Source organism: Dysidea avara, chromosome 4, assembly GCF_963678975.1.
Source record: "Dysidea avara chromosome 4, odDysAvar1.4, whole genome shotgun sequence".
NCBI classification, from domain to species: Eukaryota; Metazoa; Porifera; class Demospongiae; order Dictyoceratida; family Dysideidae; genus Dysidea; species Dysidea avara.
In genome coordinates this window covers 36,362,090-36,376,749 of record NC_089275.1, presented here as the reverse complement: position 1 = coordinate 36,376,749, position 14,660 = coordinate 36,362,090, and the positions used below count along the sequence as shown (strand labels likewise).

The following is a 14,660-nucleotide window of genomic DNA, read 5'->3' as shown; positions in this document are numbered from 1 at the left end:
CAAAATACATATCGCAGAGAAAGATTGATATACTCCAATAGAACACAGTTAGAGAATCAGACTGCTGACTCCAGTGTTTTATTAGAGTATATTGATCTTTACTGTGACATGCATTTTATCAAGCAAGGATTTAGAGTCTGTGCTTCAGCAATTTACTGTTTTCCCATAAGTGCAAATTTACTAGAAAAACATGGAAACTGAGGTATAAATATTTTGCATAATTTGAGCATAATTGATAAATATATTTTAAGCACAATAGGCAAAATTATGAGCAGTGCAGCACAACATAATAGGTTAAATAATGAGCAAAATCAGCAGGTCCTTATCAGTAGCCCCTACCCATACAAAAATAATTACTCATGATCAGTGGCGGAGGAAGTAGTTGATATGAGGGGGGGCTGGGCTGACCCAGACTTATTTCTATGGTTTGGTAAGGTGAGACCAAAAAAAAAAAAAAAAGGTCACAACCAACTGACAAGAGCTTTCCACCGCACTACAGCTACCATTTCTAGCTGATAAACAACATAAAAATTCTTACATAGCTCACTACACACTGACTACTTTATTAGAGTGACTGCTCTATTAGAGTATCTCGATCTTTATCACGGTTTTCAGCCCCACTCCAAGAAAGATAATTTTGGTGTGATATCATTCTGAGGGGGGGCTTTAGCCCCCTTTCCGCCGCCTATGCTCATGATATTCTTGAAACATATATGTGACATGATGATGAGACGGTCCAAACACTGTAATGAACTTGTGGAATCACAGTGTGCAAATTGTTATTAATACACATTTCCTTCACAAGAATGTTGAACAGTTGTGATAACGTGGTAAATCATATGGCATATACATGTCAGTGCAGTCACTAATACAGGCTGCTGTATTTATATCACAACAGTCATCATAATACTTACTACATCTTTCATTAGAAGTGGTATGTATACATGCATGCACACCACATAATGGTGAAGCTAAAAGCAGTCCACCTGAGATTTAAAACTAATGTAAAGTATACTAATAGCTAATCTCTGGATTGAAATTGATCCGAGTTTGTCTGATGTGTGATTTGGATCAATTTTGTAAAATGTAGCCACACATTGAGTCTATATAAGATGAAGGGATAGGGCTACCTCAAGCTCACCATGGCCTAGCCAGGCTTGTATCATATGAAAACAACATGTGTTTTAATGCAGGAAAAGATGCCATCATTTCTGGACTAGTCTGGTGCCTGCTATTATTTAGAGTGGATGTCCAAATGTACTGAAACAAATTCTCAGTGTCCCTAACATGGTGTGATGAAAATCCTTATACAGGCAGTCAAGAAACTCAGTACATGCATGTTTGAGCTACTGTATGTACATAGCTACTTGCCTGAAAAATGTTTTAGTGTGAACTACCGTATAATGGGAATGATTTGCTGAAGAAAACATTTGCGAATGATCTACTATTTCCTCATCCGCGAGAAAATGTTTATGATTTATTGCAGAAAGTAATTTAATAATTGGGCACATGCCTACAATGGATTGATCATGGATAGGGAACACTCGACTGTATGGCTCGACTCTGACATGTTGCATACTATGCGTACTAGTAGCCTTGCATGATCACTGCTTTGCTGGAGAAGTAGGCATTCACAATAATTAGCGCGAACGATAGGCACACTTATATAGCCTGGGGGCAGCACTAAAACCAAGGTTAATTCATGCCATTCTGGCACAGTGAATCGCTGGGCTGTAATTATATTTGCCCCATTTCTCTTGTAAGCGTGGCACTGATTTTTTCATTGTCTCCGAAGTTTGCATCGCTCAGTGTTGGAATCACATGGTCTTGCGCCTTACTGGTTATACCATCACGCATATATAGCAGTTTAGTGAGTAGCAAGGCAAGTAGCCACCCATTTATGCACTCGTTATGTGTGACTGGATTTGGAAAAATGATCCAAATCGCACATTACAAGTTTCGAGCTAGACAGTATAAAGAATTCAAGTCAGCACAACTTGCCAAGGATAGAAAGCACACGTATGAAATTTACACACAAGATGTATCAATTTATTACCTTTCAGGCTAATTCCAGCACTTGTAGCTGCTTGTACAGTTCCTTGCTAAATAAGATAGAAAATCTGAGCAGTTGGACGAAGGAAGTAGTATCACAAGTGCTCACAAAGGGGTGAAGGGTGGGGGTGGCAGGGAGGGAGGGCAAGAGATAGACTTAAAAATGGAGGTAGACCATCCAGACACGAGATTACAGGGCTGTGCTAGCTCCTTAGCAGCTGAATATGTAGCAAAATCAACAGAAAAAATGTCTGGCCAACATTATAAGGCTGTCCACCAGTAAACCACTGATTCTTGCCAAGCCAGGTCCTCCACGAGACCAGAAACTGCCATTCGAGCTTTCCACATCATCCAGAAAAGATGTCTGTTAAAACCAGCCTTGAGTAGTTTGAGTAGTACTGAGGTCAAAACTTGTAGTACGATAGTGTAGCTATCCACTGGTGGTGTTAGTTTGATTTTGCCTGATGTGTGATTTGGATTGGTTTTGCACAATCTGGTCACATATAAATGCTGAATCAATTGATCCACGAAAAGAGTTATTTAATTGCAGGAAAAATAAAACATTAACAAATGCATCTAAAATTGTGAAATTTGCAAATAATTTCCTTCCACAAATCATTTCCGTTATAGTTATTACAGTATAGTAAAATTATGATATCATACAGATTATAAAAGTAGCCACTTGGTCTAATGGACAGTTGTGGCAAACCACATGCACACTAGTTTTTATTAAATGCTATCCCACTAGGGACCTGTGAGAAGGTTAAGGCTTGTGAATACAGGGAGTCAAAAACATGCAACTGAAATCTTGAAGAAGGCAGAAAAAAATCCCAGACCTATAGTATGTTCACGTTGAGCTGAATCCTGAAAAATAGCTAAAAATTAATAGTGGATTTTTTCTCAACAGAGATAACATTTCAGCCAACCAGATGATTATTGGTAACAACAAAGGTGTCAACAACAGAAGTTTGACTCCATTAAAAATTCGGGAAAGGGCTGTAATGGACACTGTATTTATATGGCTTCCCCATAGGAAATATATTGTGAAACTTTTGATTGGCCATAAACATTATGTCAAACATTTGAACAAAAAGATTTTGAAATATTCAAGCAGCACTACAAATGAGCCAAATTTCAGGATCGTGTGTAATTGCATCCATGAGTTATTAAATATTTTTGAGGATTCAGCTCAACGTCAACATACTATAGTGGTGACTTGATCCCCTGTAACATGCAGTCTAGGCATATGCCAGAGGAATCACAACAGCTGGGATCTGTGATCTTCTCTGCAATATGTGATTGTAATAACTGTTATTGCAAGACAGGATGTTGATGGTCACTTTGGTACCACCCTAAACCTTCCAGCAGGCTTGTTGAGTCATATAATGTCTGCCAATATACAAACAAACCAATTATATGCTTCTGGTACTTACTGCTCCTCCCTTTCATGATAATTTGCAAGAAATACTATACTTAATGATATAAAAATCTTATTCACAAACATTTGATCATGAAAATTTGTATTTCTTAAATAGCTGTTTAAAAGCCCATTAAGCACAACACAATATATATGGCTTCTCAGGTTTTTTTTGATGTGCAGATGATGTACTAATATTGGTATGTGATTAGTCAAATATTTTTATTGACCATTAAGCATAACACAATATATACACTGTATGGCTTCTTAGTTTTTTTTCTGATGTGCAGATGATGTACTAATATTGGTATGGGATTAGTCAAATATTTTTATTGCAAGAGATGAAACCATATGCATGCTTTATGTTCCTGGGTCTGGGATTTTTTCTACATTCTTCAATGTTTCAGTTATATGTTTCTGACTCTCTGTCTTCTCACCAGTCCCTAGTGGGATAGCATTTAATAAAAATGGCGAAAAGTCAATGATTACATCATGGAGTTACACACCAAATCACACATTGTGCTGATAATTGGTCAATCACGAAAATACAGTTGCAAATAATAGGTACCCCAATGCCGATAATTGGTGTATGATACACATTGCGATTTTCCTTATAACAAGATGTTCACCCACGTGAGATAACTAAATTTTGGTGTGCTAGGAGACAAAGGACTGCTCTGTTAAATGGTTCAAACCGGAAGTTCATGCACCATTGAATTACGAAATTATAATTGTGAGATGGTGCCGATAATTGGTGACTTACACTAATCATTTATGATTCAGACAATATTACGTTCCTGATAAGCAGACATGGCTCACAGAAGTTGGAATTTCTGTAAGACTAAATATTAGCTGGTACAATCATCGTGCACTTTTATGATTTGTACATCAAACATTAATTGGTTAGTGGGTGTGGCTCCATGTAAGCCTGCAGGCAACAGCGGGATTGGATTGGATTTGTATATATCCACTTACTACAGTACGGCTACTGGTTATTCCTACTAACAAAGTTTTTATTCTAGAACAATAAAGGATTGGAACAATGTATCATTTAATATAATTAAAATAAACAACACCGACTCTTTTTTTTAGTGGAACTTATAGCACTATATGGAACAAAATAACTCTCATAATTATAACCCTGTGATTGTACTAATAACTTTTCTTGAGCACATCAGTTGTACTGTCTGTTCAGTAATAATAAATAAATAAATTCTGATAAATGGGTGTAATTTCACATAAGCCTATAGACAATTTGGGCATGGCTCACCAAGGGACTAGATTATGATGCATAATGTGTTGCACACTTCCACATTACCAAACGTGATCCAATCTGGCCTGACCTGGTTTTGACACTGACTGTCATTGACGCTATGAGTACTGTACTCTATGTACAACAACTAGTAGAAAGTAAAACAAGATCAAGAGTAGCTCACAAAGAAATCAGTTTTACATGAAATCAAGTCATTGTTAAGTATTCTGTACAGCTATTTGCTGTGTACAAAGTAGCACGCTACCTAACAAATATTGTTAATGATGTATATGCAGTGCTCCCGATAAGAATTCTTAAGTGATAGGACAAAATGTCCTGACAAATTCAAACTTGTCCGGACATATTTATGCTTTGCATGGACACAAGCCTATAACACTGCCTGTAGTAGGCATTATCTGATATAAGGCACTCTGGCTGTAGGCATTTCCTTTGTTGTGGTGAGGATAGACATTCATTTATGTGCTGAGATACTATTACAAGTGATTTTGTGAAGTTTCTGTACAACAGAGGAGTTAGCATTGGTACATTTGTGGTCATTCTCTTGGGTAGCTTGAGTGTTTAATCTCCTATAAAATAGCAACCAAGAGACAGCTAATATTAGTAAACAGTAAACCAACTATGCACATTGGCTAATTTGTTGGAAATTGTCTGGTGTCCGACCGTTAGCTATCGGGAGCACTGCACATAGACTATAGCTATGGTCTCATAATCAGGTTTATAAACAAGAAGTTACTCACTGACATCAACTGGTAGCTATGTATATGGGCCATGTTAATGATTGAATAGTTGTCTAGTATCTAGCGCTATCTCTGTGATGATGTTGGCTCATTTACTTAGGGCAATAACCAACAATCCTGACTCCTACACACTGAATCAGTAAAATTTGACTAATGAAAATAATTTTACAGGGCCGGTGTAAGTACCACGGCCACTACGGCCACTGCCGTAGCAGAATTTTACAGCCCAAGCCAGTCATGTGAGCGCATGTTAAGCTAATATAGCTACACACTAATAAGGTAGCTTCGTACAGTAGTTACATCGTCATGACATACACTAATTTATGTTTCGAGACAGACACCAACCATTCTAACCTTTAATGCAGTAAAAGGATGTGCAACCGACTTTACGTTACCACAGTTGCTTATCCTCTATTATATTCGTACGTCTAATGATCGAAGCACGTGATAACCAGTGCGGTGGATGTTCTTCCAGCTCTGCTGAAAGGTAGGTTATTATTATTATTATTATTGGGGGTACAGGTAAGAAGGCAAAGCCTGTAAAAACCTGATCAATTGTATAAACGAAATTATAGACTTTACAACATATAGAAAGGTAGTGTGACAGCTAGGGAAGTTACAAAAATCAGTGTACGTATCAAGCAATATCTTAAAATCAACTCTTGTAAAGTGCTAAAATTGCTTCAGAATGTGGTTTACAAACACTAAAAATTCGAAATTTTCCTGGGGGGGCATGCCCCCAGACTACAGGGGTATGCTTCGCATGCCAGAGTGCTTCGCGGCACAGTCACTCATCGTGCTTCGCACACTCATCACAATCCCTGTTGTTGCTGACCAGCCACTAAGAGCTTCCACCAGCCCCACGATGCAACTTTTGAACTTTCTGAATCCATGGATATAATATCGCTACGTACTGTATGCAACAAGCCTGAATACAGAATCCTGCACAACTGAATGTCACTGAGTTTTTAACATGAATATGCGTCACATTCAGGAGGCAATATATCTCGCTATAGCCTTACTCACTTTGCCGGAGGTAATTCAGAGCAATTGCCAGTTGGCCTCGGATATCAATTTAACAGATGTATCGCTAGTAAGCGATTTATTCACTTCCAATTCACATCATCTGGTGCCCAGTATCCGGAAACCCCGGTTTCATATGTTTAGCGAATTCACGGTAGCAAGGCACGTGGCCAAGAAAATAACGAAGCACACGCCCAATTAAAAGACGAGCGGCCACTACTGTGAGTTATTATTTCGGAGTGTCTATATCCACCGGTATACCGGTGTCAATAAGAACCACCCACTAGCTATTGACACCGGTGTGTATGCCCCAAGCATTCGACTTTAGGGGATGCGAAAAGTAGTGTTAACGTTAGGTTAGGGGTCGGGTTCAGCTTTGGTTCCTTCATTACAAGAAATGGAGGTCATTATTGAATGCTCTATTAGAGAGTTTTGAAACTGTTTCAGCCTGCATCAGAGCATAGCTAAGTGTCTTTGATCTCTGCTATTACAGTCCTCTTATAGTGTAATGTAAGCTGACATATAGGTAAAATTATTCATTGCAATAATGAATCACATTAACAAAATGCCTTGTGAAGAAATTCAATGTGCCTTCGCAAGGCCTCTTATGAATATATTTGGCACTTATATGGCTTTCATTAGTTAGATAAGCTGCTAGCTGACCACCTGTAAGGGAATTACAAGTATATGGTTTCCTGCTGAATTACTCTTAAGACAACAGGAGAAATATTTTTAAATATCATCAAAACTCTCTAATAAAGCAGTCTCAAATTTCTTGTAATGTGTTTTTTAATAATATAGTACACCCCTGTGGTTTGCTACTATAGTTGCATTTATAATGTAGAAAACAAAGGAAGGCAATAGCTGGCAGCGGTGGCTGAGTGGTAGGTCCCGTGACTCAAGTACGGAGGGTCTGGGGTCAGGGATCCACTTTAACTAAACTGTTTTTTTCGTTTTACAGTACCATTTTTGTCTAAGTTTTTATTTTATTTTTATAGTTCACCGGTGGCAATAGCCATTTGGTGGCTGTAAGTGCCACCTGCGTACCGGTGTACATAGAACTGGCCTTATTATTTTTAGCCCTGAATTATGCAACATCAATCTCAATGGATTAAACATATACACGTAATGTGCACACAACAGTACAGTACATTAATAGAACATGGTTTAACAACAAAATAACAATTTTACAGTACATTTACAGTACAGTACATTAACACAGTCTACCGTAGGGAAAGGGAAGAGTGCAGCAGGGAGGAGTGTGGTAGGGATAGTTGTGCTTGAATTTTGACGTATCAAAAATTCAAGTACAACTATCCCCACTGTGAGTTATTAACATGTAGGGACGGTTTTGCAACCATGATATTAGCCCTAGATTATACAGCATCTCTCAATGGATTTGAAAGCTCCCTTTATCTGAGTGTGTGTGTTATACAAATTTAAAGAAAAAAATTGTATTGCATTATGTAAATTATGTTTTCTTGCTAACTTGCTAAAATAAAAAATATATATAGCCGTAATTAGACGTATTTCACTTTATTTCTCTACCTTGTGATTTACACTTACCATCACATTATACCAGTCAACATACCCGTGTTTGTACCGGCCAACTAACACTGACATTATCTAATTCTAGTTTGTCCCTACGTGTATTTTCTACATTCAAACCTCTAATCCAGAAAATAACTTTTAAAGACACGATGTGGACACAAGCCCTAACGTCTGACAAACAAGTTGTGAAAGCGAGAAGAATGTACAGACACTAGGGAAGGTGTATATATCGTTAGTCAAGACTCCATTTAGTGCAATTCACCATGCAATAAATATTTGCAAGTTGTGTGAAATGACCAAAACTCATGTACAAAAAGTCACAAACCATGAACCACATTCCAGACAAAACTTTGTTGCCCATACATAAATTAATGAAAGCCACAACACAAGACTAGTGCTTTTGGAAGTGTGAAACTGCTGTGAAGTGTGAAAGTAATGCTATTACAACACATAGCACAAATTTAATAAACATCACATAAAAATTAATACAGTAATTTAACACCAAAAGGGATGATTTCTTAGATGTCTGCATGATGACACAAATTAAGCGAGCCCTGTAAAAGAACAAGTAGGTGGTACAAAAATTATATTCATGGCTAAGTGAATCTGGTGTACCAGAGGTAATGGATATGTTTGGTGCCTAAGCATGTAAATATGAATATAAGGAGACCTGTCAAACAACAAGTGGCCACCAAACAAAATGTACAACATGCATATGGCAAATATTTCCTAGCTATACATTTGGTGCCTAAGTATGTAAACATGAACATGAGGAGACCCGTCAAACAACAAGTGGCCATGCACCAAACAGAATGTACGACATGGAAAAAAAAAAATTTCTTACAGGAAAATTCTGTACCAATTTCCAAGTTTTAAAGCTTTTCCAATACCTGATATATTGTTTACCCCATTTTTACAACCAATACTTAATAATTGTGGCCCTCAGGCTTGGGCATATATATCAGGAAAATCCCTCATGGCCATGGTATAAGTAATACATACCACTCTAGTATGCTTACCTAATAGGTGAAGGAAGACAAGCCTACATTCACCACATTTCTTTTATACAGAGGTTTGCAAACATCGATTGTGGATTTAAATTGTGGGTACAAAAAAGAAATGATTGTTGGTTTCACTGGTTGTAGTGATACCATGTAAATCAAATAACCACTTTATGTAACCTAAGGTGTTAAAATAAACACTTAGACACAAGGGCGGAGAAATGGGGGGGCAGAGGGGGCAACTCTCCCTCACTTTCAACAGTGGAGGGGCAGTGCCCCCTCACTTTTTCCAATGCCCAGTTTCCAAAGTAAAGCAACTACTGTAGTCATTAGCCAACTTACTTTACCTTGATTTGTACCAGCTAAAGGTTATGCATGAATGGAATACTGCATGAATAAGTGCTGGGAATGCAGAAGGTCAATATACTCTAATAGAGCAGTCACCTAACTACTCTAATTGAACATTCAGCTGAATCATATGAGTTGGTCCTGCTATACAATTAATTCAATGTGTCTTCATTAACACATATATCTATACATATATAATCAAGAGCATGAGCCTATCTGAAATGCCTTCAATTACTGGTGTATCTAATTGTGCAGTATCTTAATGATAATCATTGCCATATTCAAGTACACATGTACCACTGAAAATGCTCTCAGATTCAATCTAAAAGCATTTAAATTTCAACATTTTCCTATGGGGGCATGCCCTAGTATTGACATGCTTTGCATGCTAGTGTGCTTTGCGCACTAAGGTACAGTAAAACATTTTGTAACTTACAGCTACCCCACATGACTTGCTCCATCACTTTTGAGTACTATTCTCTGCCCCTGCTTAGAGATATAGGTTGGGAATGTTTGAGGCATCTTTTCAAGTAGTTGAAATGTAATGTGTAGAAAAACAATCCCCGCATTGCAAAAATGATTATTTAGTGATGCTTAGTAACTGAAACATGCAATGCTGGCTCACCCAATTCTTTTTGCTTCATAACAATGCCCCTAACTAAACCAACATGTTTAACTCAAACCCACAATGCAAAACTTTAAGCAACTCTAATTCAAATCCACAATGCAAAACTTAAAGTATCTCTATATAAATAATCAAAGGGAACTGATGCTTTGTATAGCTGTCTCAGCATCAAAGGTAGTTGTGGTCAGGGCTATATCATGATAATTATTACCCTAACCACAGGGTAGGCCTGAGCCTAATATTCTCAAAATTTTACCTATTATTCTTTCCAGAGCTTCCCAAAATTTTCTCCTATTTTTCTTTTTTCATTCTTGTATCTAGCCTATTATTCCATAGTAATGCTCACCTAGTTTCTGTAGCTATAGTCACTTACTTCTCAAGATGCTGATATAAGTAGTTTTGTCAGAATTAATGAAGCATTCCACCATACACATAGTGGTTATAACTATTACAACAGATGTAAAATAGCTATTGGGAGTATAACAGAAGAGTTTTCAATTATCAGTGTATTAAAGCTCGGCTGTAGCTATAACTAAACTACAACTAAACGCTAGGTTTAGTGGATAATCATATTAATATGTCTGGTGAATGACATAAAGAGGATACACTGCATGGTATAAGATGTACAAGTTTTAGAATTGCAGATAATCATGCGGTTAAATTCCTGATGCTGTTTGCAGATTGTTAACATAAAACGATCTGACTGCTCTATTAGAGTATTTGAGCGTTCTATTAGAGTATATCGATCTTTTAGAGGTTTTTCAGCTCCTTTCAGCCAGCACTTGTATAATAATGCCAGCTATTTATCGTTCTTAGTAGTTTAGTACTTTCTTCTAGATAATCAAGAATAGGCACGCCCCTTAATTCTACTGATTATTCCCGTGGACGTCCGATTATTCTAAAATTATGCCTGTAACCATCCTATTATTCCGGAATTATTCTCACAAAATTAGTGACCTATTATTCTCAAAATTATGCCGGCATATTAGGCACAGGCCTACCACAGGGCAATGTCTAGATATTGCCCTGTGGTCAGAGCATTATGTGATATATAACCCTGTGGTTTCCTTTGATCTGAGGTGTCAAAGTGGTATATCTGATCTTAAGTCACACTTGTGCATAAAAGTACAGCTTAATTATAAAGCTAATGCTGTGAGCTTGTGTACATACAGGTACCTTACCCTGTAGAGAGATCAGCTAGAAATAAGTCACCCTCCAGAGCTCGAGAGTTCAACTACATTTCAAGTAGAGTTCAGTAGAAACAAGCTGCCCTGTAGATAGATCAGCTAGAAACAAGTCACTATGTATAGAGAGTTCATACAACTATATAAGCAAATCACCATGAAGAGAGATCACCTAGAAACAAATCACCCTGTAGAATGTTCAGCTAGAAACAAGTCAGGGAAAAGGTAAGTCACGTTTATCATGCAGAGATTTAGAATGTTACGTGTAATAACTTGCTGGTTGGTGCTTTGCAGGAAGTGATCACCCTGCTTTACGTAATTTGAACAACTTTGTTGTTCCCAAGGTTGGTAAAAAATGGTTCAATCTTGGATTACAGTTAATCGATCCACTAAATGAGTCACTGCTTTATAACATGAAGGCTGATCACCACAAGACTATTGATGAGCAGTGTACAGAAATGTTCAGTCAGTGGCTACAGACAGAGTCTAAAGCCAGTTGGAATTATGTAATTTTTTCCATCTATTAACTTAAAAGTCTGGAAAAGGATATCAAAGAAAAGTTGGACAGCTGTGTAAGTCACTATATATACATTGAGTAACAAAAGGGGTTTATATACTCTGTCAGTTTACATGTATTTATGCCACAATTGACTTCAAAATAAACATTTTCTTGTGCAGGCAGTTGTGTACTGCACGTAATTCCACTGGAAACAATATGGATACCTCTTATGTACATAGATCAATTTTATTTTTAATACCATGTTCACTAATATGAAGTCCTGGTATTCTAGTAAAGGTGATGACTTAGTATTTTTATCTGCACATGTACATTGAAGGTTTTCTTATTTTTGAGATCCTTAAGTGCATGGATCCCTACTTTTCATACACTAGTAATTGGGATTATAAGCATTGATTTGAAAGTGATAGCTACATAATGGAAGGTTTCTTTGTTATCAACTAGAACATCCACTCCTTAATTTGACTTTATATTGATTTGATCTACAGCATATATTCATCTGTAATGCTAACACCTGGGTTCCACTGTCATTATTTGGCAACATTTTAAGTAAACAAAAAGCCTTGGTAATATTAATTTGTACACGTAGTTTCATTTGCTAACTGAACAAGTCTGACTCCTTCTACTCAGAATTTGAATACGTTTCATGGCACATTTGAACAGTATGTGTATACGTAGTAGGAGAATCTGCATTTTTCATATGCTTCATTAAAGCTAATACTTCAGTTTATGTAAAGGTAGATACCATGTACATTATGTATAAACTGTCCAGTTATTAGGCACACATAGTTATCAAGGACCCGCCTATTATGCTCAAAATTTTTACCTATTATGGTCAAGCTTTATGCCTCATTTCGCACACCTTTGCTCTTCAAAATGCATGGGATAGAAAAGATCGATATACTCTGATAGAACAGTCAGCTGCCTGATTGTTCTATTACAGTGATTGACTGTTCTATTAGAGTATATCGATCTATTCATCAAGGATTTGTATAGTATGGCTCAAATATTCTTTCTATTATGCTGGTATTATGCCCAATGCTTCTTTTATGCTCATAATTACGCCAGCATAATCGGCGGGTCCCTAATAGTTTATTCAACACATCATACTTAGGCCTGAGTCAAATATGCTCAAAATTTTGGCCAAAATGCTTTCAGAAATTTCCCATGTTTCACCTATTATGCTGTTCAGAGTTCCCATTATGCTTGCATTGTGCTCTTAAGGTTAGCAAGATTATCTTAAAACATTTAATCTCTGAATGCTCTATTAGAGTATTTCACTACACAGTGACTTTTATTAAAGAGTATTGATCTAAGGAGCTATGTACAATGCATTTGAGTGCTCTATTGCAGTTTGCAGTTTCCACTGACTGCTCTGTTAGGGAGTATTAATCTATTTTCATGGAATTAAGCCCCATAGTTTGAAATATCTGCCAAATATGCTGACATTATGCCGGCATAGCACTCCAGCCTATTATGCTTGTCATTATGCTGGCATATTTGATGCACGCCTAATGATATTGCCTGTGAAGCACACATAAATACTATAGTGCTAACTGTTTATTAAGCACATACCTGTATAGATTGAATCACTGCAGCAAGTACATTCCATATAAAAAGACTGTCAGAACAATAGCTGTACTTAAATTCTCGAGCCATTTTCTTGATTATGCATTTTGCTTCACTCTCTCCAAACAAAATGCTTGAGCTAGCAGTCATAGCTATGTAAGTGTATGCATGTAACTATAATATATCATTATCACTAGACTAATGAGATGTGTACCAGCATAATTTGAGAGTAATAGGTAGCCTCTTTGGTGGGACTAAATGTGACCAGACTTTACAGAACTGATCCAAATTGCACATTAGGCAAAATCAACTTAACACCATGCACCAGTGGATAGCTACACTAAATTTACTAGTTTTGACCCTCAGTGCTACTCAAACAACTCGAGGCTGGTTTTAACAGACATCTTTTCTGGGTGGTGTGGAGAGCTCGAATGGCAGTTTCTGGCCTTGTGAAGAGTCTGACTTGGTAAGAATCAGTGGTTTACTGGTAGATGGTCTGATAAAGTTGGCCAGAAGTTTTTCTGTTGATTTTGCTACATATCAGCCACCAAGGAGCCAGCGCGCAGTCCTGTAATCTCTTGTCTGGACTCCAGTCATGGTCTGCCTGCATTATGAAGTCTATCTCTTACTCATTAAACCCACCAATTACTCACAGTGCACATCTTTATAGCTAAACATTGAGTTTGAATTTGCCAAAGTTTACTTTGCCAAATGCTATTTAGCTTTCTATTCACCAAAGTTTACCCCAGCTAAAGTTTCTAGTTAAGGCTACAGATTTGATTTTATCATTGTTTGATGTCACTTTAGCCCAACAGGCACCTTTTGGCATGCCGCAGTATGTATAATGCATGCATTGTGGACATTATCTTTGTCCACCTTTGTATCTCATATCTCTCACTAACAGCTCAATGTGTTAATTTGTGGTATTTTTGCTTTCAGTGCCATTATTTGTATAGAAAAGGTATTAGTCTCATAAAAAAAACACTTAATGTAATGCTGCTTACCTCATAATTTGTTAAAATTAAGGTTCATTGTATTTATGTACAGGGAAAGAGGATGCTACCTATTGGAGAACATGCAGAGCAATCAACATTTGTGACCCTATTTTGGAAAACCACATACATTTGGGCACATTGGCCAATTTTCTTCTTTATAGCTACAATGAAACACTGACTGGTTATCTACCTTGTGCGAAAATTTTGTGATGATACATTGAAGCATTCCAAAGATACGGCTAATTTACTGTCTAATACATAACAAACTAACTTTTCATTATCAGTTTATAGAACTGTATAGTGATCAGATGTGACAAATTGATGACAAATCACTTTGTTGACAAAGATCACCATTCTTACAATCTAAA

At 37.1% G+C, this 14,660-nt stretch overlaps 1 protein-coding gene across 2 annotated transcripts in view; it reads right to left on the bottom strand.

The window, feature by feature from the left end:
* The window catches only part of LOC136254851 (uncharacterized), a 100,302-nt gene extending 93,639 nt beyond the window's left edge, over positions 1-6,663 (bottom strand). For both annotated transcript variants that reach the window (XM_066047612.1, XM_066047613.1), the window contains exon 1: positions 6,506-6,663. The gene's annotated coding sequence lies outside the window, so the exon portion shown is untranslated. The remainder of the gene's footprint in view (positions 1-6,505) is intronic.
* Between the last annotated feature and the right edge of the window lie 7,997 nt (positions 6,664-14,660).